The sequence below is a fragment of the Lissotriton vulgaris genome, chromosome 1_1 (genome assembly GCF_964263255.1).
Source record: "Lissotriton vulgaris chromosome 1_1, aLisVul1.2, whole genome shotgun sequence".
Taxonomy (NCBI): domain Eukaryota; kingdom Metazoa; phylum Chordata; class Amphibia; order Caudata; family Salamandridae; genus Lissotriton; species Lissotriton vulgaris.
Genome location: NC_141685.1, coordinates 710,090,578 through 710,113,540, shown reverse-complemented (window position 1 = coordinate 710,113,540; position 22,963 = coordinate 710,090,578). Strand labels below are relative to the sequence as shown.

The 22,963-nt window shown below is 43.5% G+C and overlaps 1 protein-coding gene across 3 annotated transcripts in view; it reads left to right on the top strand.

The window, feature by feature from the left end:
• The window catches only part of ZBTB41 (zinc finger and BTB domain containing 41), a 323,994-nt gene that overhangs the window by 158,254 nt on the left and 142,777 nt on the right, over positions 1–22,963 (top strand). The window lies entirely within an intron of this gene.

The window sequence follows — 22,963 nt, the reverse complement described above, 5'->3', positions numbered from 1 at the left end:
CTTTTCTGCAGGGTTATCCCCAAACGTTTTGCCTTCCCCTGCCTATTTTTCTGACCTTTTTGGTGGCTTTAGGACTCTGAACACTTTACCACTGCTAACCACTTTCTCCTCTAAACATGGCATGATTGGTTTACACTTATTTGGCATATTTGATTTACTTATAAGTCCCTTGTAAATTGGTATACCATATATGCAGGGCTTGTTAATTAAATGCTGAGTGGACCGGCAGCACTGATTGTGCCACCACAAAAGTAGCCTTTCAAACCTGTCTCAGCTGTGCCACCGCAGGGACTGGATGCACAATTTACTGCCACTTCAACTTGGCATTCACAACTGCTTTCCAAGCCTTAAACTACTCTTTTATTACAATAAGTCCCCCCTGAGGTAGGCCCTATGGGCAGGGTGCCTATTACACTTAAGCCACCCCTAATGTAGGCCCTAGGTAGCCCTAAGGGCATGGTGCTGTATAAGTAAAAGGTAGGTCATATGCCTTTGTGTGGCAGTGAAACAAGAAATATTTCTTTTTTCGGTGCTGTTAGGCCTACTCCTTCTATAGGCTAGCATTGGGAATTCCCTTATATAATTTTAAGTGGTAAATTCCTGATCAGAAAGGAGTTGCATTGCCATGTTTGGTATGTTTAGGATCGTAGTGATACATACTACTTACTGGTGTAGTTGGGTTTTACATCACTTTTTTAGAAATAGCACTTTTAGAAAGTGTGCATTTCCCTGTGCTTATAGCTCTTTGAGCTTTGCAGCCTGTCTCTAATACGCATCTGGGCTGAGTGACAGCTACACTTTATGCAAACTCTCTAGGCAGCCACATTACAGGAAGGGCTGGGTGTGGCAGTGGATACAACTGCATTCCTCTGCATAAAGATAGTCTTCTGTGTCAGGGAGGGATGGTGCACACTTTACTTTAAATAGGTTGTGTCCTGCCCTCACAAAAAGGGCTGAACCCCCTACTGATCTTCAGGAGCCAGGACTGGACTGAAAGGGATTGTTGCACACTTTTAAGGGTTCCTTTGAAGTCACCCCCTATATCAAAGGCATTTCAGAAAAGTATAAGTACTGGGGCTCTAACTCCATCTTTTTAGACACTGCATGAGATTTGTAACCAAAATCTGCTGGCTCTACAGGTGAGCATTTCCTGAGGACTGCTGTGCTGCCAGAAGGGACCATCATTTACCGACTGCTTTACTGTGTTGACCTGCTGAGTGCTGAGCTGCAAGAGGGGCTGCCTCTTTGCAATCTGACCTAAATGTGCTGGCCTGCTGCTTCCTTTGTACCCCAGGTGTTGTCCAAGGGCTTGTTGGCTTGCCTCCTGTTGTGCAATCCCAGGACCATCAGGGATTGCCTCTTAGCACCTCTGCCGCGGGACTCAGTCGCTTGTGAGTCTGGCAGCAGCGTGCTGACTAAAGACTACTTTCCTCATTCTTGCCATCTCGCTGCACGAGCCCTTTCTAGCGTGTAACCAGCGCTCCGCTCTTCCAGAGGAAAGTGGCGGTATGTGGTTATGGGCAGCGCTTGACGCTCCCACAGCGGAGTTTTTCATGCTCCTGCAGTGTGCCTTACCTCAGAAGAGGTGCATGTGCGTCCAGGATTTAACATGAGGAGTGCTCTGTGGACCTAGTCTGGGTGCGCGTTTGGGTTCGACCTCCAACAGAGCCTGGAGTAGCGGCAGAGCTTCAGTCCGCTTGCCGTGTTCCTTCTCGTCAGAAACACACCCTTTCTGGCATCCTGTGGAGCACTGTTTTTGACCTGCTCCAATGTAAGGGAGACTTTCGGTCGGGGATCACTGCATGCCCCAGAATTTTACCATAATCACTGGAATAGAAGCGCACAAGCGCTCCCAAGTGCACTGACTGCCTATCAGGGTTTAATACCTATAGCTGTACCAGTATTTGAGATTTCTATCGTGGCGACCTTGTGTTTTCAGTGCAAGTAATATATTGAGGCCCCCATACCTAACCATTCGGAATGGCTGCTGTAACATGGTGTTCCATTGCAAGTACCACATAGGCGCTCCGCTCCGAAGAAAGCTTATTTGCCTTCCCTAATTTTTCCATAGTGAATTTAAGAGAAGCAAATGTATTTCTGCCACCGTAGTCACTTTTGTGTATTTGATGTAATACTTAAAACCAGCGTAATTTAAGAAGTCCTTATCAGTTTAATCCTTTTGATCTTGCTTTCTCCAGGAGTACTGACTTAAAAAGCATATAATTTATTTGTTGTTTTGGTCTCAATGTGTTTATAATATAGAAAGTTAGATTTCCATAACCCTGTGTGGAGTCCCTTCTGTAGTGTATTCATTGTGTTGCTGTGTGAGTGGATTGCACAAATGCTTTACACAATGCCTCTGATGACAAGCCTGCCTGCTCTGTGTCAAGCTACTAGAGGGTGAGCACAGGTTAACTTTGTGTGTATCTAACTTACCCTGACTAGAGTGGTGGGTTCTGCCTCGCAGTGGTGCATACCTTAACCAACCAGAACCCCAATTTCTAACACCTGCACACTGATCAAAGTGCATGATAGACATCTATCAAAACAGAGATCATAGAAATAGCCACCAAAGCAATAGTGCCCATATTATACCTTGCACCATTGCCTACTGTCCTCAAACTTACTTTGTTAGTTGATGGGCAGACAACCTTCATATAGAGAAAACAATGCAAAAAACCCTGATAATTCACAAATAGCACTGTTGCTTTTATTGTATTTAGCATCTTGAGGCACCCTCTTTATAGATTGCCAGTTTCTTTTGTGAACCCACAATCAAATTTTCCCAACAGTTTGGATTTGAGGCATGAAATAGAGATTAGTGTTTCAGTTCAGAAATCACTTGTCCTCGGAACAATCCTTACGAAAGCATTTTAAATGGTTAATCCAGTCATTTATTGGTCAAAACTTCAGCAGGTACAATCAACATTTTGAGGCTTCGCATTACCATACTTCATGTTAGTGTGGTGCATTTCCGTTTTGAAGGATATGTATTCCGGAAACAAGTTATCTCACATTCTCCTTTCCCTTAAAAACCAATATGGTTGATCTTTGTTCATTTTAGCAGATCTCTCCCTGTGAGTTAACCCCATCTACGGTAAACCCAGTTTCTCGTAGCAATTTAAAAAAACATGAAAGGTTTCCCCATGCCCCCCATCAGCTTTAACTCTCTTTTAATACCGGTCTTCAAAGCCCTGTCTTTGTCCTCCAATCTGAAATTAAAAGTATGCTGCAAGTGCTGTTGAAAGGTAGGTATGTCCTGGAAAGGCACGCGGGCAGTGTAGGCTGAAAATATTGAATCACAAATATTGAGAGAACAGATTGTTAGCTACAAAACTTTGAAAGATATGTTTGTATACATTTTCTATAGCTAATGCCACAAATACATATTAATATTATTATTATTTGCGATTTGTAGAGCGCAGCAAATACCCGTAGGTGTCTCGGCGCTGCGGAAGGTTGAGGGCGAGGCGGGGGGTGGGCTGTGTGTTATTGGTTAAACAGCCATGTCTTAAGTTGTTTGCGAAAGGTAAGGAGAGTAGAGGCTGTCTTGATGTGGAGGGGAAGCGTGTTCCTAGTCGAGCTGTGGCGATTGTGAATCTTCTGTCGCCCCAGGATGATTTTTTAGTTCGGGCGACCGTCATTAGGTTGGCTGCTGAGGAACGAAGGGGTCTGGTAGGTGTGTAGAGGCTGAGATGTTTTTTTAGGAATTTGGGTCCAGAGTTATTTAGTGCTTTGTAGGCGATGCACAGGGCCTTGAATTTGATACGGCTTCTGATTGGTAGCCAGTGGAGTTTACGTATTATGTTGGATACAGGTTTAAACTTGGGGGTGTTGGTCAGGATTCTTGCCGCCGCGTTTTGAACCATTTGTAGTATATTTAGTACCTTTCCTTGGGTGTGGAGGAGTAAATCGTTACAGTAATCCACCTTGGACAAAACTAGAGTGGTCATGATCTTTTCACCCGCACTAGAAGGGAGATATGGTAGAAGTTTCTTTATTTTTTTTGATGGTGTGGAAGGCGGATGAGGCCACATTGTTGACGTGTTGTTGAATAGATAGTGTATTGTCAAAAATGATGCCTAGATTTCTGACTTTTTTGACTGGAAAGGGGTGGCCCCAGGTCTACTGGCCACCATTGAGGGGACCAGCTAGGAGAGAGGTTGCCGAATATCATTACCTCCATCTTCTCCGAGTTTAATTTAAGGCAATTGTTTGCCATCCAGGAACTTATTGCGTGCATTACATTTTGGAAATTTGCTGCAACTGTTGGGCCGTTGTTGTGAGTTTCTATTACTAGCTGGGTGTCTTCCGCGTAAGTGGTAAGTAACATGCCGTGAGATTTGATGACCCTCGCCAAGTCCGACACGTATATATCGAATAGGGTCGGACTTAGCGAGGATCCCTGAGGGACACCGTAGGGGAGTGTGTAGGGTGGGGATTTGAAGTTGCCCTGGGCGATGGACTGTGAGCGATTGGAGAGGAAAGAGGTGAGAAGGGTTTTAGCTTTATTTTTGATTCCTAGTGCCGAGACACGGTCGATAAGAATGTTATGATCGACCGTGTCAAAAGCCGCTGAGAGGTCTAGGAGGACCAAACCTGCAGCTCCTCCCTGATCGAGTATCCTTCTGATTTCATCTGAGGCCTTAATGAGGGCTGTCTCGGTGCTGTGTGCCTTCCTGAAGCCGAATCGTGTGTCGTCTAAGCAGTTGTTTTGTTTGATGAAGTGTGATAGTTGGTTGTTTAAAATTTTTTCGAATACTTTGGTGGAGAATGGGAGACAGGCGATGGGTCTGTAGTTTTTTGTTTCGGAGGGGTCAAGGTTATGTTTTTTTAAAAGCGGTTTAATGATCGTTTGTTTCCAGATGGAAGGGTAAATACCCGAGGTGAACATGGAGTTGCAGATATTAGCTAGTGCTGGGGCTATGATTTCGGGTATTAGTCATTGGGGGATTCAGATTTAATGGAGGAAATGTGGTGTAGGATTTGGTCTGCAGTGACTTGGGAGAATTCTAGGAAGGTGGGAGGGGTGATGGTGTTTACGGTGGAAAGTGATGTGGAAATGGGTGTGAGTGTGGTGTCGCTGGTTGAGATAGTGTGGTTGGTAGCGGCAAGATTAGCTGCAAAGTTGGTGTATATGTGACTGACTTTGTCTTGGAAAAATGAAGCTAAGGAGTTACAGGATGTTTGAGGGGGGGGGGGGGGGGTTTAGGATCTGCCAGGCTAATTATGATCTGAAAAAGCTGTCTACTGGAGTTTTACGATGCGTCAATTTGGTTGGTGAAGTAATTGCTTTTTTCGGAAATTATGAGTTGTTTATATTTAGTTAGTGCTAGATACATATATCACCCATGGGTATTTGCCACTGGGTAGTTATAGTTGGGACCATGATTTTGCTTATAACTTTAGTGCCATTTATTGAATCTTCATGAAATAAAAATAAAAAATGTATCCACTTCAGCTCCTTCCTTGGAAGTTTTGAGGTGATCTATCAAGTGGGGACGAAAAGGGAGGGGGCCAGAACTTGTTTTCACCGTTCATAGGAAAAATAGACTCCGCTACAGCCCAAATGGCTGAACGGAATCACAACAATGTGACAGAAAGCAAGATCTTGGTCCAGAAAGCATGCTGTTAGTGATTTGGTGTAATTTAATTCTGCAGTTTCTGACAAATGTAGATATTTCACTCTGCAAAGGATCTGTAGGGCCAACAAATCTTTAGATAAAATCTGATTGACTGCCACCACATCAACAAAGATATGATGGTTGCTATTTTAGGACTAAGGACTGGATCTTTAATCCTGAAGAAAAAAAAGTTTACAAAAGATATAAGGTGCAGGGTAGGGATACGTTCCCCCTAGGCCTTGTGGGGCCAAAAACTATTTTTTAAAAAGAATTTAACTATAAATTTGCGGTGGATCAGCAAATCTGCAGTAAAAAATAATTTTTTTAAAGCAGCGACTCCCGCGAGCTATAGAAAAAAAAAACAATACCGTGGTGCAGCAGGACCTGGTTGGGGGGCTTGCTTATTGTAATTTATTGGGGAGGGATCCGTGCTGACCACCCCACCCCTTCCCCCTCCGCCCTCCCAAAGGCCCCGGGTACCCTGCCCCATGAAAAAAAAGTGTATATATATATATATATATACATACATACATACATATATATATATATATATATATATTCACTGAAAAAACCATAGGTTTCACACCAGTTATAGTTAGGAATTAGCATTTAAAAAACCTATCAAATTCACTGAAAAAACCATAGGTTTCACACCAGTTATAGTTAGGAATTAGCATTTAAAAAACCTATTAAATTCACTGAAAAAACCATAGGTTTCACACCACTTATAGTTAGCTGGAAATTTTACTGATATAAAACCATTGAAATTCCCACGTTATAGTTAGATTGACTCACTATAACTTGCGCGTGCAATGCACTGCTGATGACATCACATATTACATCACTCATGACATGGTCAGTGACATCACTCATGACATCACTGATGACACCATCCAGTGAATGTGTGTCTTTCTGAAAAATAAATATATTTTATATATGTATATGTAAAAGTTGATGGAAGAATAAATGTTTAAATAAGTGTCTAAATGGATGGTTTTTAAAAATTGATTGGTTAACTGGCTTAATAAGACATCATCAGCAGTGCATTGCACGCGCAAGTTATAGTGAGTCCATCTAACTATAACGTGGGAATTTCAATGGTTTTATATCAGTAAAATTTCCAGCTAACTATAACTGGTGTGAAACCTATGGTTTTTTCAGTGAATTTAATAGGTTTTTTAAATGCTAATTCCTAACTATAACTGGTGTGAAACCTATGGTTTTTTCAGTGAATTTCATAGGTTTTTTAAATGCTAATTCCTTTCTATACAATTTGCTGTTTTTTTTTAAGTATTCATTTTTTTAATATATTTTTTTTCTTTTGCGCTCTGGGTGCGCGCTCCGGGAAGCTTTCAGCTAAGCTCTCCGGTAAGCTTTCCGGTGAGCTCACCTGAAAGCGCACCCAGAGCGCTACTGTCGTTCGTGAAAAAAAATATGAATGAAAAGTTAATAATAATGCAAAACATTTCGCTCCATACAAATAAAATCTGTTTTTTTTAATAAGGAAAATGATTATGTATTTCTGTAAAAGTTTGATGACATCACTTTGGCGCGCAACGTAAATGCCCTCGGAAGCGCCTACGATCGCGCCGCGTAAACGCACCCGGAAGCGCCCAAGATCGCGCCACGTTTGCGCCCCGGAAGCGCCTACGATCGCGCCGCGTAAACGCACCCGGAAGTGCTCCGGAGCGCGCTGCGTAAGCGCGTCGGGTCATGTGACCCTAAAATAACACTTTTCATTGGTTGCTAACAGTTTTTTTTACAAAGAATGAAATCCCCACCCATTTCCTTCACTATTGCTTTGTACTTGGAGAGAGCAAGAGCTGTTCTGTGTACTATCTTCATCTCCTACTTTCCTGATCTACAGCAATGGCTGCAAGAGAGTCATCCAGCAGTGATTCAGAGGCATTTGTAGATGAGGACCCTCCTAGGCAGAAGAAAAAAATCCATTTCATCTGGAAATTTTATAACATCCCTGAAGGAGAAAAAAAAGTCAACGCTCCAAAAGTAACCTGCAAAATATGTGGTAGTACTTTATCCAGAGGCAATCCTCTGAAAAAATATAGTTTTGGAAATGCCAATTTAATCAGGCATGTCAAAAGAAGACACCCAAACAACTTTGCGAGGGAGAGTGTCAGAGACCTGGCACGGAAATTACCCACAGATGGCGGCAGCACCTCCACTGGTGGAGCAACACCTTCGGGACCATCCCGTAGAAGAATGGTCCCTAACATACAGCCAGAGTTTGCAGGCATCAAATTTCTGTGCACGGAGTGTGACGAACTGCTCTGCTATGGGGAGCAGAGTGTTGAACTCATTGCCCAAAAGAAACAGCAACACCGCTGCCCTGACAGTCCCTAAATTTTCACATTTTTTTGCTCCTGTTGAGCCGTTTTGGAATCCCTGTTTTTTGTTTTTCCCTTGACAAAAATCCAAAAAAATTATAAAATTGTTTTAAAAAGCCAAAAAAAGTTCAAAAAGTTCAAAAAACACAAAAAAAATATAAAACAACAAAAAGAAGAAAAAAAAAGTTCTTTTTTAGAACTACCTCCAATTTCTAAATAAAGGCTTTTTTTTTTATAAACTCTGTCATCTTTTTCCTTCCTTTTACACTCCCCGGTGCGCTACCTGGTGCGCGTACCGGGCGCTTCCCCCGCGCAAAACGAAAAAAAAAAATATTTTAAATGCCCCGCGGGGCCCTTTTATAGCCCCCACATCAAACCTAGGGGGTCAAGGGGGGAGTACCCTGCCCCCTTATGGTCATTTCCCCCTTTGTTTTGGCCACCTCTCGTGTCTCGATCCTACCGAGACACAAGATGGCGGCCGCTCCGGACTGTTTCGAATGTTTACAGACAACTGAGAGCCAATCAGCTTTCTGCGCGCAAGTCGCGTGTCGCGCCGGGAGCGCACTCCGGTGCGCGCACCGGAGAGCGCCTATAAATATATATATTTTTTGGAACCTAAATTACTCAAAATCCACTGCAGCATATATCTTGAGACATAGCAAAGGCACATCAGGCTACCAGTCCCTACAATTTTGCCAAGTTTGGTGGAAATCCATTCAGCCATTCGGGCTAAAAGTGAAATCGACCGCCCTATGGAAATTAACATGGGGAAAACGCATTTTGGGACCCCCCTTTTATCTCGGCCCCCGCTTGACGTATCCCCCCCAAACTTTCAAGGAAGAACCGGAGCTCGACGAGGCCATTTTCAGGAAATTTTCAGGCAGATTCATCAACCGGTGCCAAAGTTATTCCAAATAGAATTTTGAGATTTAACATTGAAAAAAATCCTAACTATAACTACCTACTGGCGACCGCCAGTAGGTTATATATATATATATATATATATATATATATATATATATATATATATATATATATATATATATACACACACACACACACACATATACTGCAACTCCAGTCTCCCAGGAACAGAAAGCCAGCACGAATCCAAATATAAGGCAAGATGTTATTTATTCAGGTAAAAAGCAGCAAACGAAACTGACGCGTTTCAGGCAGTTGCCCTTGTTCACAGCCAAACATTACCCACAATGCCTGGTTTTTTAAAATGCCAGCGCACACCATGTGACTTCAATAAACATAGAGAAAATAATATTACGGTATATTTGTGCGTCACTAAGTATATGGGTTGCAAATACATACTCCTAATGTTTAATTCACATGGAAATGCAAAAGTTAATATGACTGAATAAATTCATTGGATTAAAGCAAGATTGTATCTGCATAAATGCATAGATAAGGTCAAAACAGTATAATGCCATTAGTGCAAAGTTGATGTGCAAAATAACGCAAAATGTAAACATATCACTCTGTGCAAAACAGGCAATTCAGTTATAGAAGTATAAATACTTAAAAACTTCTCAATACAAAATTAATTGTTATTGTAAAAAACTGCCTTATGCGGATGTTTAAAATATACAAAATGTAAACTTCCACACTCTGTGCAAATCGCGCAAATAAATACTTCTACTGTTAAGACCAAGCAAACACTATTTACAATCCTGCAGGGACATCTATAAATGATGGCAACCCTGTATATCCAAAACAAATATTTAGGGACATCTACTAATGATGGCAACCCAGTAGTTCTCATAAGTCCACACCCCGTCTGGTAAATCTCTATGTTGTAACTTAAATGGGCTAATAACACCATAATACTATGTGTTAAACTCAAAATGGAAAGTAGTATAATCCATTCTTAATCAAAATAACCCCCAGGGCAAAGAAAAATTAAAAGGAAAAAATGACTGGAATAAACAATGAGGGATGGCGAGAAACCTAACAGGAGGCCTCAAGGAACAATCAAGCAACCAAATGGGTGGATGGGCTAGGGTATAGATACATCTCTGATCCTGATTACATGTACCATCCTATAAGAAGTGATATAAGTCTTCCGTGGTGTTAAGCCCATTAGGTGCCTTAGTATCTAACTCTAATATCATTTTCGACTCCATTTGGCGTAATAACTTGTCCCTGTCCCCTCCTCTGCGTGGTTGAGTAACAGCTGTCAACACAAAATAATTCAGGCACTCCAAATTGTTATTGTGGACTCTTCTGAAGTGCCTGGCGACTGGATACGTGTTGTCATTGTTGACAATAGCGCGTAAGTGCTGTAATATCCTGGCGTGTACCGCAGGCCGAGTGCTCCCGACGTACTTCAGGCTGCAAGTACACGTCAGGACATACACTGCGTATTCAGTCCTGCAGTTGTAGTTTCCTTTTATCTGCAGTGGAGCTGGGCTAAATGGGGTCATGTAGGAGCAGGTATTGATACTAAATTTGCACGCCCGACAACTGTTGCATTTGAAAAACCCGTTTTTCGGTGGCAACCGGGTTTTCTGTGTAAGGAGTTCTGGAAAAGGATTGGAGACGTGGCTATGTAAGGAGGGTCCCCTCCAAAAACGTAATGATCGGATTGGCAGGAAGATCCCCTGTCTGCAGAATGGGCCAACTCTTTGTCATGATAGACCTGATTTTTCTGTCCTGGCAGCTAAAGGATGTTAGGAACCTTATTTCAGAGTTCCCAAAGTCTTCCTTGTTCTTCATATTTCCTTTGTTTTGTACCAATAAGGACTCTCTAGTACTTTGCTGCATTTTAGTGACAGCTCTTTTGAGGGTTTGGTCATTATACCCTCTGGCCTTAAATCTGTTGACAGTTTCTGCTATACACTTCTCCATTTCCTCAGAGTCGCTGCAAATTCTTTTTAATCGAAGTAACTCCCCATAGGGGATGTTATCAATAGTATGTCGCGGGTGGGCACTACTTGCGTGCAACGTTGAGTTGCCCGTAGTCTCCTTCCTATAGAGGGTGGTTGTCAACAAGTCATTTTTAGGATATACCTTGACATCCAAAAAATTGACCTATTTCTTGCTGATATGGTGCGTAAATTTAAGATTATAATCATTAATGTTTAATTTCTTAATCAAATCTACTGCACTAGCTTCATCACCCCTCCAAATTAAAAACACGTCATCAATGAACCTAACCCACTGTTCCACATGTTCAGAAAAAATATCCGAGTGGTCCCCCATGAGGACCTGCTTCTACCTGCAAGCACGCATAGCTAGGGGAAAAGCAGGCCCCCATTGCCACCCCCCTCCTCTGTAGAAAGACATCCCTACCAAACATGAAAAAGTTATGATGTAGGCTCCACTTAACCAGTTCAACTAGCATCTTATTATGATTATAGCAGCTAGCTGGTCTAGTACCCAAAAAGTGTTCTGAAGCTTTGAGTCCTGCGGAATGCTCTATGCTCGTATACAGAGCTTCGATGTCCAATGTTATCAACAGTGAGTTCTCTGTCCATGTGGTATTCTTGATTTTCTGCAAAAAATGCCCCGTATCCTATATATATATATATATTTTCACTCAAAAAGCCATAGGTTTTAGGGGTGTTATAGTTAGTTGGACATTTCACTCATACAAACCCATTGAAATTCCCCCGTTATAGTTAGTTGTGCTAACTATAACTCGCGCGCCCGCAATCCACTGCTGATGATGTCACATATTACATTATTCATGACAGGGTCAGTGACATCACTGATGACATCTCAAATGACATCACTGTCATCCACGTGACAATCTGATACATCTTATCATACACTAAGTATAACTTTTCAACACTCATAAAATATGAAGTTCCATATTTGAAACCATTGAAATATTTTTATGGGAAGGGGGCCGCGTGGCCTCCTCCCGTGGCCAATTCCAGGCCCCTGGGATCCCATCCCCCGGGGCATGGCCAATTACTTTTATCTTTTTTATGGATGGGGGGCTGCATAGCCCCCCTCCTCAGGCCACTTCAAGGCCTCGGGGACCCCATCCCCCAGGGCCGGCCTTTTTTTTTAATGGGTGGGGTGCCGCGTGGCCCCCCTCCCGGGCCACTGGTAGCCCCAGGGACCCCATCCCCCGGGGCTGGCCCTCACCGCTGGGGACCGTGGGGAGTCCCCAATCCCCCAGGGTCCCGCCGGCTCCCCGCTTCCTGCGGAAGCCGGCATTGCTTTTCCATATGGGGAGCAGCTAACATGCTTCTCCCCATATGAAAAAGCAATCTGCTTTGCTTCATTGAAGCGACAGCATGTTTCCCTGATCTCGCTTCAATGAAGCAAAGCAGTTTGCAATGGCAGGGTGGGAGCCTCGAGGCTCCCACCCTGCCATTGCAAACAGCAGTGTCCCAGGGGTGGGCACCCCGGGACACTGCAAGAGCCGGCCCTGGTGGGTGGCAGTCCCCAGGGCCATCGAGGGCTGCAGGTGGGGGGGCTGCGCGGCCCCCTCCCACTTTTTTAAGATGCCCCGGGGGTGTGGCGGTCCCCGGGGCAGGGGGGCCTGAGAGCCCCCCCCCCACCCAATTTTACTAAGCCCCGGGGGTGGCGGTCCCCGGGGCTGGGGGGGCCCGAGAGCCCCCCACCCATTTGTTAGAAGCCCCGGGAGGTGGCGGTTCCCGGGGCTGCGGGAGGGCCCTGTGAGCCCCCTGCATATATTAAATTAGAGCCCCGGGGGTGGCGGTTCCTGGGCTGGGGGAGCCTGAGAGCCCCCCCCCACACCCATTTGGTATAAGCCCTGGGGCTGCCGGGGGGCCCTGTGAGCCCCCTCGCATATATTAAATTAGAGCCCCGGGGTGGCTGTCCCTGGGCTGGGGGGGCCTCAGAGCCCTCCCATTTAATGCTCCAAAGCCCCGGGGGTGGCGGTCCCTGGGGCTGCGGGGGGCCCTGAGCCCCTCCGGGACAGTGTGGGGGGGATTGGGACCTCCCACACTTTTGTGTTTAATAATGCCCCCGGGATTTGCCCCCAACCCCGGGGGCAAATTAAAATATTTACCGTGAAAGACAGCGCTTCCTTTTTTTTTTTTTTTATCGCTAAGATGCGCGGATCCTATGCGCATCCCGCGATTTAAAAAAATATATATTTGGGGCCCTGGGGGTCCTTGTCGGCCCCCCTGAGCAGGCCTAGGGGGTCAGGGTGTGTCTACCCTGCCCCCTTTTCTCGTTTTGCATAGTTTGTTTTGGATTTCTTTCGGTAGAACCGAGGCACAAGATGGCTGACAACACTTCCTGATTTGGAGTGTTGACAGCCAATTAAAATACAGCTCGTGCACGTCATTTTCACAGGAACGAAAGAAAAGAAAATTTGCGTAAAGCACAGATTGAGAAGAAGGATATGAAATCAACCTGTGAGAAAGTCACTTAGGGATTTCTTAAGAAGCCCTCACGCACCACCCTGGGTGGTGACATGCTTCATCTTCGGGCCCACCAGGAGAAGCCGAATGCCTCCCTGGTGTGTTGCAACGCCAGATTACTGCGGAGCTGGGTTTTTTTGTGACAATAGTGTGAAAAAAAGTGGGTTTAAAAAATGCCAGCAAGCTATACCAAACAAAAAACTTTATTCTGTGGTTAGCTAGGCATTAGTTAAAATGTATGTGTAGGGAAATTTACCAACTAACGTGTGGGGTACTTTCCACTTAGAGTGGGGTCGACATGTTTCTGCCCTTATGTGTATTGATTTTACTGGGCTTTCATCAGGACCATGTAGTTGTGTACCTCAGTGGTGTGGGCGCGCTAAGGCCCACCCTTGCCAGAGGACGTGAAAGTTACAAATAAAGTGTAAAATTAAGTGCAAAAAAACAAACCAGAAAAAGTGGTGGTTCCTTCGAAATGTGAGGAACCTGTGGTCTGAAAGGAAATGACAAACACACAAAGAAGACAACAGAAATAGTATTAATGTTAAAACTGGAGCGTATTTTGTAAACACTGATTTCGAAGTTCTGTGCTTGGGCTAGTCAAATGGGTGCCCGTGGTGAAAATAAAGTTATTTTTATGCCTGAAACAGTGTCTTGGGAGCCAGGCAGTCTCGGGGCATGCATTTAGAAAAGAGAAAACGATCGCTAGCTTGCAGGATGAATACTATCACATCACTCGTGCTTTTGCGATCAATGTGCCCAAATGGAGGGTCGGTGTTGATATGGAACAAAAATAGCTCTATCCAAGCGTTTACAAACAATTTAAAATAAAGATGGCGAATTTCTCACTTGTTAGTTAAAAGAACCACACTTCATGGGTCTCGGGAGGGGGGTGGTGGCGACAATGGCACACCCTAAGAAAGCATGTAAGAAAACGGAGACATAATTAGCAAAGGGAACTGGGATACAGATTACTTAGCTGTGCTCTGGTCGGAGTGGTGAGCGCTGATCGGAAACAAGGTCTTATGCCCGCAACGCCAAACACCCGCTCAGCACCTAGCGATCTCCTCAAACCGGACCCCGTGGATGGGTGCCCGGAAAACGAGTGTCGCTAAAATACTGTGGGCGCGAGTGTGCACGAGGCTGGGGGCGTCGCCAGTGCCGGTTCGAGGCGTGGCGAGCGTGGGATGACGCTCGCGCCTCGATGTCCAATCGCCTGAAAGGATCAGAACGAGGCTTGGAATACAAGCACTCGTATGGTTGTCTTGGTTATTAAAGACTGATTCGGGGAGGCAGAATGCAGTCGGGCAGCCCAATGTGGCGAGTTAGTCCACATCACTGAAATTTAGTAGCGCGGGACAGGGGAGTGGAAGCGATTATGTTCAATGTTTTGTAGCGAACACTCCAAATCGATTTTAAAGAAAAATGAGTGGAAAACGAGGCCTGAACTATGGCAAGAGGTATTGAATTTTGGCATTTTTTCAGAGTGGGGTAGAGAGAGTAGAAACACTGCTGATTAATTTGATCTCCCACTAGGTATACATGCAAAATCAGTGGCAAAAAATGGAAAAATCTCCACGTCGTGCTTTAGACTTTGAGCAAAAAGCTCAGTTCATCAGAGACAGTCAGTGAGCAGTAAAAAAGCAGTGGAACAAGGGTCAGTCAACGTCTTAGGACTGAAGACCAAGGTATTTGGTCATTCAGCCCATTAATGTGGGTTCCCAGTCTGTACACCCAACGTTGCTCTTTTTCAAAGAGAATGTTAGTGGTTTTTCTTTCCGTGGTGATCTGCTCGATTACTGTCCAGCGGAGATCATTAGGTGTGTAGTTTTTTTGGAGGAAATGTTCACTCATCTTAGTTGTTGCTTTGCGGCACCTGATGTTACTACGGTGCTCGCAGATCTGCTGTTTCACCTTTTGTGTTGTCTTTCCTATGTATCTCTTCAAACAGGGGCATGTTATCATGCAAACAACATTAGTCGAGTTACAGTTGGTGTGTGTCCTCTTTATCCATGTTTTTCCTGTTTCCAGTGAGAGTTGTTTGGTGTGTGTTGTTAAATGACATACGCTACAATTTGCGCAAGGAAAATGTCCAGTCACGGGGGGTAAGCCCCATGCATTGGTGATGGACCTCACATTTACGGAGTTGGAAGTATCCGATTTTGGACGTGTGTGTACCAAGGAACCTTTTAAGCTTATACCTTTTTTGAAAGAGTAGAGGGGTTTCTCCCAGGTTCTCTTGTTGCTTGTTATGATTTTCCAGTGTTTGTTCACTGATTTTTTCATGGCATCTGAAATAGAGCTATATGTGGTCACACACGTCAGGGGTATTTCTGATGGTTCCCTGATCGTATCTTCCAGGAGGGCCTCCCGTGGTTGGTTTCTAGCACGTTTGTTTCCTTTTTCCAAGAGTTTTTTTCGGTTAACCACGTGATTTTAGTCTTTCAGTGAGGTCTGAGTCTTGGGTCTTGTAGTCCCTGATGTCAGTACAATTCCTCCGTATCCTGGGGTATTGGCCGTAGGGTAGGTTCTCCCTCAGAGGTCTCGGGTGGAAGCTCGAGAAATCCAACATGTTGTTTTTAGCCGTGGGTTTGTAGTGTGTTTTTGTTGTTAGTCTCGTCCCACTTACTGTGATGATGACATCTAGAAATACCACTGATTCTTTACTGAAGTGGTTGGTGAACTTCAAGTAAGGGTCTCGATTGTTTATCCAGGATAAGAATTGTTCAAGGTTTGTCTCATCATCCTTCCAGATCAGCAGGATATCATCAATGTATCTTTTCCATACTTTTATGGAAGATTGGAAGGGGTTATCATTGGGCAGGATATGTCTCATCTCAAAATCATGGACATAGAGTCCGGCTATGCTGGAAGCAAAAGCTGCCCATCGAAGTTCCTGTGCTTTGTTGGTAGAGTTCTCCTTGGTATTCGAAATAATTCTCTTTTAAAGCCATTGTGGCACATTGGACTATTAATTCCTTAGGTGTTATGTAATTCCACTCAATGGAGTCTAAAGCTCTTTCCATGACCCTGAGGGTGTCATCCTGGGGAATGCTTGTATAAAGACTCTCTATATCAAGTGTCACTAAAATGATAGAGTCTTCTGCAAAGGTGACTTGTCCAAGCAGTTGTAGGAGGTTCTTGGTATCCTTGAGGTACGTAGAGGTGTTTTGTACCAAAGGTTTGAGGTAGTGATCGCTCAAAAAATTGAAAGAGGTTCGACAACAGAACCGATGCCGGAGACTATCGGTCGTCCCGGTGGTGGATTGATATTCTTATGTGTTTTCGGTAGGGTGTAGAAGTAGGGGATTGTATTCCCACCTCCCGTAAGGAAAGCTGCTTCATGTTTAGAGATCTGGTCATTTTCCTCTGCATCCTTGACAAGATTATGGATGCGTGCCTTCAGTTCCGGTGTCGGATCTGCAGTGAGCGGTTTATAGTTGATTCTATTATTCAATAGAGTGCGGCATGCTTTGTCATAATCTGGGGTATTTTGGATCACTATGCCCCCTCCTTTGTCCGCTGGCTTAATTGTTATATCTTTATCCTTTTTCAGTTTCTCTAATGCTTGAAATTCTAGAGCAGAGAAATTTTTAAACGGTGTTGTTAGAGGCAGAGATTCCATGTCATTGAAGACCGCCTGTTCTAAAGCGGTTATTTCTGCGGGGATGGTGTGAGGTGGTGGGACAAAAGTAGATTTTAGTCTGAAGTTGGTGTCAAAGACAGGAGATTCATTGTCAGTTTCTGTTCTGGCCTCGAAGAAAGCTTTCAATTTCAGTTTCCTAAAAAATTCGGACAGCTCACAATGGAGTTTAAATTTGTCCGGTCTGGCTGTGGGGACAAAGCCTAGTCCTCTTTCTAGGACTTTTTCTTCCGTTGGGCTTAGGGTTTTATTAGACAGATTAGTTATTAGACTCCTTGGGCACTGGTGCTCGGTGTCACTGTTTTGCTGCGGGTGTGGTCGCCCACTCGGTCCTCTGTCTGCCAAGTTACTTGTGTATTTTGGTTGTTCCCTCTTCTCCTTCCTCTCCCACCTCTCTCTAAAAAAGGCGTCTGGTGTTGATGTTGGGGGTAATGGGGTTGCATGTAGGGGTTCCACCCCATTAGGGGAAATGGTGGATGTTGCGGGAACATGAATGGAGGTGGGCCGTTTCCTGGTGTGCCAAATTGTGGCCAACCAGATTGTTGATTGTGGAAATTAGGTCGGCCTCTACGACCTCTCTGTTTATGGCCGTGGTTGCTGGAATTACTACTGTTTGAAGAATTGCTGTCAGTATCATCTGACTTGTTGGAATCTCGCCGGGGTGGAGTATAATCAGGTTCTGAATAAGAGTATACAGTCTTGAACTCAATTTTCTTGAGGTCCTTCTGGAATTTAGTTACTTTTGATTGCATAAGAGAATCTTTATACTCTGCCAGTTCCTTGTTGATATCGTCCAGCTTTTTTTTGTAGCCAGTAATCGTTGTTTTGAAATGTGATTCGGTCTGCTGGATTTCGACCATTAGTGCTTCAGATAGGCGCAGTGCCGATTTTATGATAAGCACTAGCCAGTCACGAGTACAGTGCCAGGCTATCATTGCCCATTCTTTACGAAATGTGGCGTAGTTTAGAAATATGCGTGGGGCATTGGTCACAAGAAGACCCCTTGGTGCAGTGTTGGTTAAAATATATTGCTTCAGAATAGTGCCATGTAAAATAGTTCTTATGCGGTCTCGTTTTTGTTCCGTTAATTTCTCTCATTCAGCTGTATGGGACATGGCTTGCGATATTCCCGGATCCGCAAAGAGATTGGGATCGGCTAATAGTGCGTACACCTCTTCCGCTGAAAAGATGAGACCAAAGTTCGCCATATTTAAATTTTGATTGGTTACGAGATGACGTACAAAGGATAGAAGTTTCTAATTTTTACTCTCACAGCTGTGCGCTGCTAGAACAAATACAACAACTAGAGAGAGAGGGAAGAGAGACTCTCAGTCCCCCAGTGTTTGTTCACTGATTTTTTCATGGCATCTGAAATAGAGCTATATGTGGTCACACACGTCAGGGGTATTTCGGATGGTTCCTTGATCGTATCTTCCAGGAGGGCCTCCCGTGGTTGGTTTCTAGCACGTTTGTTTCCTTTTTCCAAGATTTTTTTCGGGTAACCACGTGATTTTAGTCTTTCAGTGAGGTCTGAGGCTTGGGTCTTGTAGTCCCTAATGTCAGTACAATTCCTCCATATCCTGAGGTATTGGCCTGCTTGCTGGCATTTTTTAAACCCACTTTCTTTCACACTATTGTCACAAAAAAAATAGCTCCGCAGTAATCTGGTGTTGCAGCACACCAGGGAGGCATTCGGCTTCTCCTGGTGGGCCCGATGATGAAGCATGTCACCACCCAGGGTGGTGAGTGAGGGCTTCTTAAGAAATCCCTAAGTGACTTTCTCATAGGTTGATTTCATATCCTTCTTCTCAATCTGTGCTTTACGCAAATGTTCTTTTCTTTTGTTGACACTCTTTTGTTGTTTATAATAATTACCTGGGGGACTGAGAGTGTCTCTTCCCTCTCTCTCTAGTTGTTGTATTTATTTTCACAGGAACTACTGAACGGATTTACACCAAATAAGCAAAAAGCACGAGTCTGAACCAAGTACTACCTCTTTGTCAAATTTGGTGTAATTCCTTTCAGCAGTTGGGGCTGTAGCTGCGGCTAAAGGTCCTATGAGAAATTGCATGGGGAAAACGTGTTTTGGGACCCCCCTTTTTTCTCGGCCCCCGCTTGATGAATCATCGTGAAACTTTCAGGATAGGAGTGGATCGGGCGACCGCAGGTATGAAAATATATACACACTCACACTCACTCACACACTCACGCCTCCCAATAGACACGGAGAAGTTCAGGTTGGTGCAAATTATTTTATTTTCAGTTTGCGCACTTACATTTCAAAACTTTGGTCCTCCGTCATAGGATCTTTGCTGATATTCATGAACACAGAATCTCTCTACCTCCGTGTGATATACAGGAATGCTTTTTACAAAAAAAAACATTTCTGGGAAAAAAAGAACCAACTAACCCAATGCCTACGTAACTTAATGGCATTTTTCATTAATTTAGACTCTTTATTTTAAAACACAATAAGAATGAGTAATATGTGGCATAAATACTTATACATCAGCAAACTTCCCACTTTTGCTAGAGGATCCTTGAACTTTGTCCACTTGGTCTAAATGGATCGGTCTTCTAAGTTAACTTATGACAAATAATTTGGTGCTGGTTTTTGAGATTTTAAATATTAATTCCTGCAGGTCATTCACTTTTTTAACTGTGATGGAAAATGCTTTTACCTATTGTAAGATATCCCAGTTGTCAGAGTAAAAAGTCTGAGAAGCAACGCCTCAATTATGCACACTGTGTCTTCTGGAGAATTATGAGACTAAGCAGTATCAGGAACATCATTATGAGGTCAGGATGGGATTAAGTTGAGGGAAAAGTAGTGTTCCAAACATCCTTATGAAACCCCTTAAGCATCTTCAGAAAAGATTGACAAGATGAGCGGAGTTGTCTGTCCCCTCCTCCGTGTTCTCCCTGGAGTGTACAGATTTTTCTATAAAGAGGCAAAAGTAAAAGAAGAACAATCAAAATCAGCACTCATGTCCGCCATTGAAAGCTCTGGCTACCTTCTCGCCATCGCTTATAGTATCAAGGCACTCACTGTCGAAAGAAATATAATCAACATCACAAGAAAGCAGTCAGACTCTCCATCCTTGCTATTGAGGGGCACGGCATCATACAGTTCAATATCTAGAGGTTAGAAGATGGGGATATCTGTTGAGATCAATAACATCGAACATACTAGAACACCAAATTGTTCGTTTTATTCAAGATTTCCATCTGGTACCAGATCTTTTTAAACCATCTCAAAGAGGCATTACTCAGATATGCTTGTGGAATAGATTTGTCAACTGAGAAGTTTGCTTCACAAACTCTAGCTATTCTTCTAATGAAGCGTATTACATTTCCTCACAAATTTCGCCGAAGAAAAGAGTGGAAACTAAATATAGACAATTCCCCTCTGTTCTGGCTTCTCCAATTTAACAGTCTCCTGTTTCAGTACTGCAACATATGCCTCAAAAGTTTTAAGATGCACCACTGTCTCATACAAGAAATTCCTTTACCATCTGGTCATCACAAGCCTAAACAGTACAAAGGCAGCTCTACTGTAAGCTACTCATGCTGCCAAAGCACTCTTTCTCCAAGACGGTGTTGTGCTTGCTCCTCTGCCCCAAAAAGGCTTCATGTTTGCACTCACAATAGTCAAGAAGCAAAAGTCGCAGATCTCGGGCTGCGAAAACAAGTTCCTTTGTTCGACACAGGCTCCTGCTAACAAGTATTATAGTCAATTTTAGATCTCCAAAAAGGACCCCCTTCCGCACGCAACATTTATAGGACTTGAGGTTCTGGACGCAGGTACATCTAAACTAAGTATACCATTTTATACTCCACAGGATATTTTGCCTGTTATCTTTGAGACTCTTCAAACCAGGCCAATACGCCTTTAGTTTCACACCTCTTTCAGACAGTTATGAAAATAGTTCTGGTCCCACCCATTGTCAAAGACAAAATACAAAGTTCACTCTTCCTCAATTCTAATCCATCACCAGACTTTTTTTAGAGTCGCAGCAATAAAAAAGAGATTTCCAAATATGTCTTTGGCTTCAGTTACAGCTGATTAGGCCATTAAGCACATGGATACAGCTAGCAAGATTGTTTGTGGAGCCTCAGCTGCATCTCTAATAGTAGAAAGTTTGTTTGCGCTCTTAGGTAAATATGACTAATCATTTTGGGATGCAGTGACTAGAGTTTTTTTGATGGGCTTCTTGTGGAGGACGGTTATGATAGCGTTGAAGTGGTGAATAAAGGAAAAATTATGTTGAACTAGATCTTCAGTGTGGCTGTTGATGTTGATCTTGCAGCATATGTCTTCTGCCACAAATTATGCAGGAACAGTGCCTCACGGCTGAGATAACAGAAAGTTATCAATTTTCCCTTTCTATTGATGATCCCTCTTCAGATCCAAAGGACAAAACAATGTCGGAAACTGATGCTCATTACAGACGTTTAAACAGGAAATACTAACACAGGAAATACTAGCGTGTTCACCACTCCTGTTGTCATCCTATCACCCAGACTCGCTGATAAAGGCAGCAATTTCTTTACTGCTTTCAGTACAGGCAGAGAAGAACATCAAGAGGTAAAAAGCTCCTGCCATATGTCAAAATAACACAATGACTTCCCTACTCCACCCTAATTGATACCAACTTTAGTAGCGGGCGGTCTCAACACTTGGCAAAATTACAATGCACCACAAAAATCATTTGGGTGCTCTCAATTATGAGGAGTTTCTGCGCTCTAATACTTAATCCTTTGCCACAAGTGGGGAAGCGACTGAAGCCAAACTTTCAACAACTGCAACTCTTCAGATTGGAAGTTAGGGCTTTCAGTAAAAAGGCGGCTGATAAAGTACGAAATGTTTACATAAACTTAAAGGTTGGCTAAAGACATACCGTGATCTAACAGAAAGATGTCCAGAATTCAGACCCATCCTAGATTTAATGAACACTTTCAAATGGATAAAAAGCACAAGTTTAAAATGCTGGTGATATCTTACCTTATGGGTTGAGTGGTCTTTTGTATCTCTAGTTGCTGCAAATGAGATCCTTAGAGTTAGGTTTAGGGGACCTCTGGAGTGAGCACTAAGAGAGACGGGAAGACAGATAGATGCTGTTATCGGAAGTATAGTAATCCTTGCAACAGCAGGCAAACTGAAACAACCTCACACGAGGCGTTGTATTTCAGCAACCTCTTCTGAAGTAAACTATCATCACAGGTGCTTATCCTACAGGCTTGGACAATCATGGCAAATTACCTTGAAATTAACGATCCCATCACATAAACGTAGGACCTCAGAGCATTGCATCTGGCTTTGAAATGATTTCTTTTACTACTGAAGGGCTAAAAGTCTTCTTGCAAACTGCCAAATCAACAACAGTATGCTACCGCAACAAACAAGAGTTCCAGGTCAAAGACTCTATGCAAGATAGCACAGAAGATGTGGAATTTCTTGATTAACAAAAACTTCAGCATCAAGATGATGTACCCACCAGATGTTGAAAATTAAAATGGAGGTTCTCAATCAGATTTTCAGCTGTTGGAGACAGTCAAGTATAGACTTCTTTGCCACTTCAGACACACAAAACGCCATAGTTTCCCAAGAGCTGTGGTTCTTAGGGGAATACTTTTTTGAGATGCTGGTCCAGGATTGTTACTTTAGGCTTTTCCTCCAATACTCATAATCCCAGGAGTAGTTGCCAAAATGAAAAAAGAGGATGTCAGGATTACTCTGATATGTAATAGTGTGTGTGTGTGTGTGTTAATATATGATTTTGAGTGGATGGACATGAATGGAAAATGGACAAGTTGCCATATTATGATGGGTGGGACCCTAAGTGCTGCTTAAGTTAAGATGGGTGACTATTGTTCCCCAGAGCAGTGACATGACTAATTGGTGGTGTCAACTGACTAATAGTTGCGTTGTGTATGATGTTGGTGTGGAGGACATATGATAGTGCGGTGTGTTAGCATGTGCTAGTGGCTGAG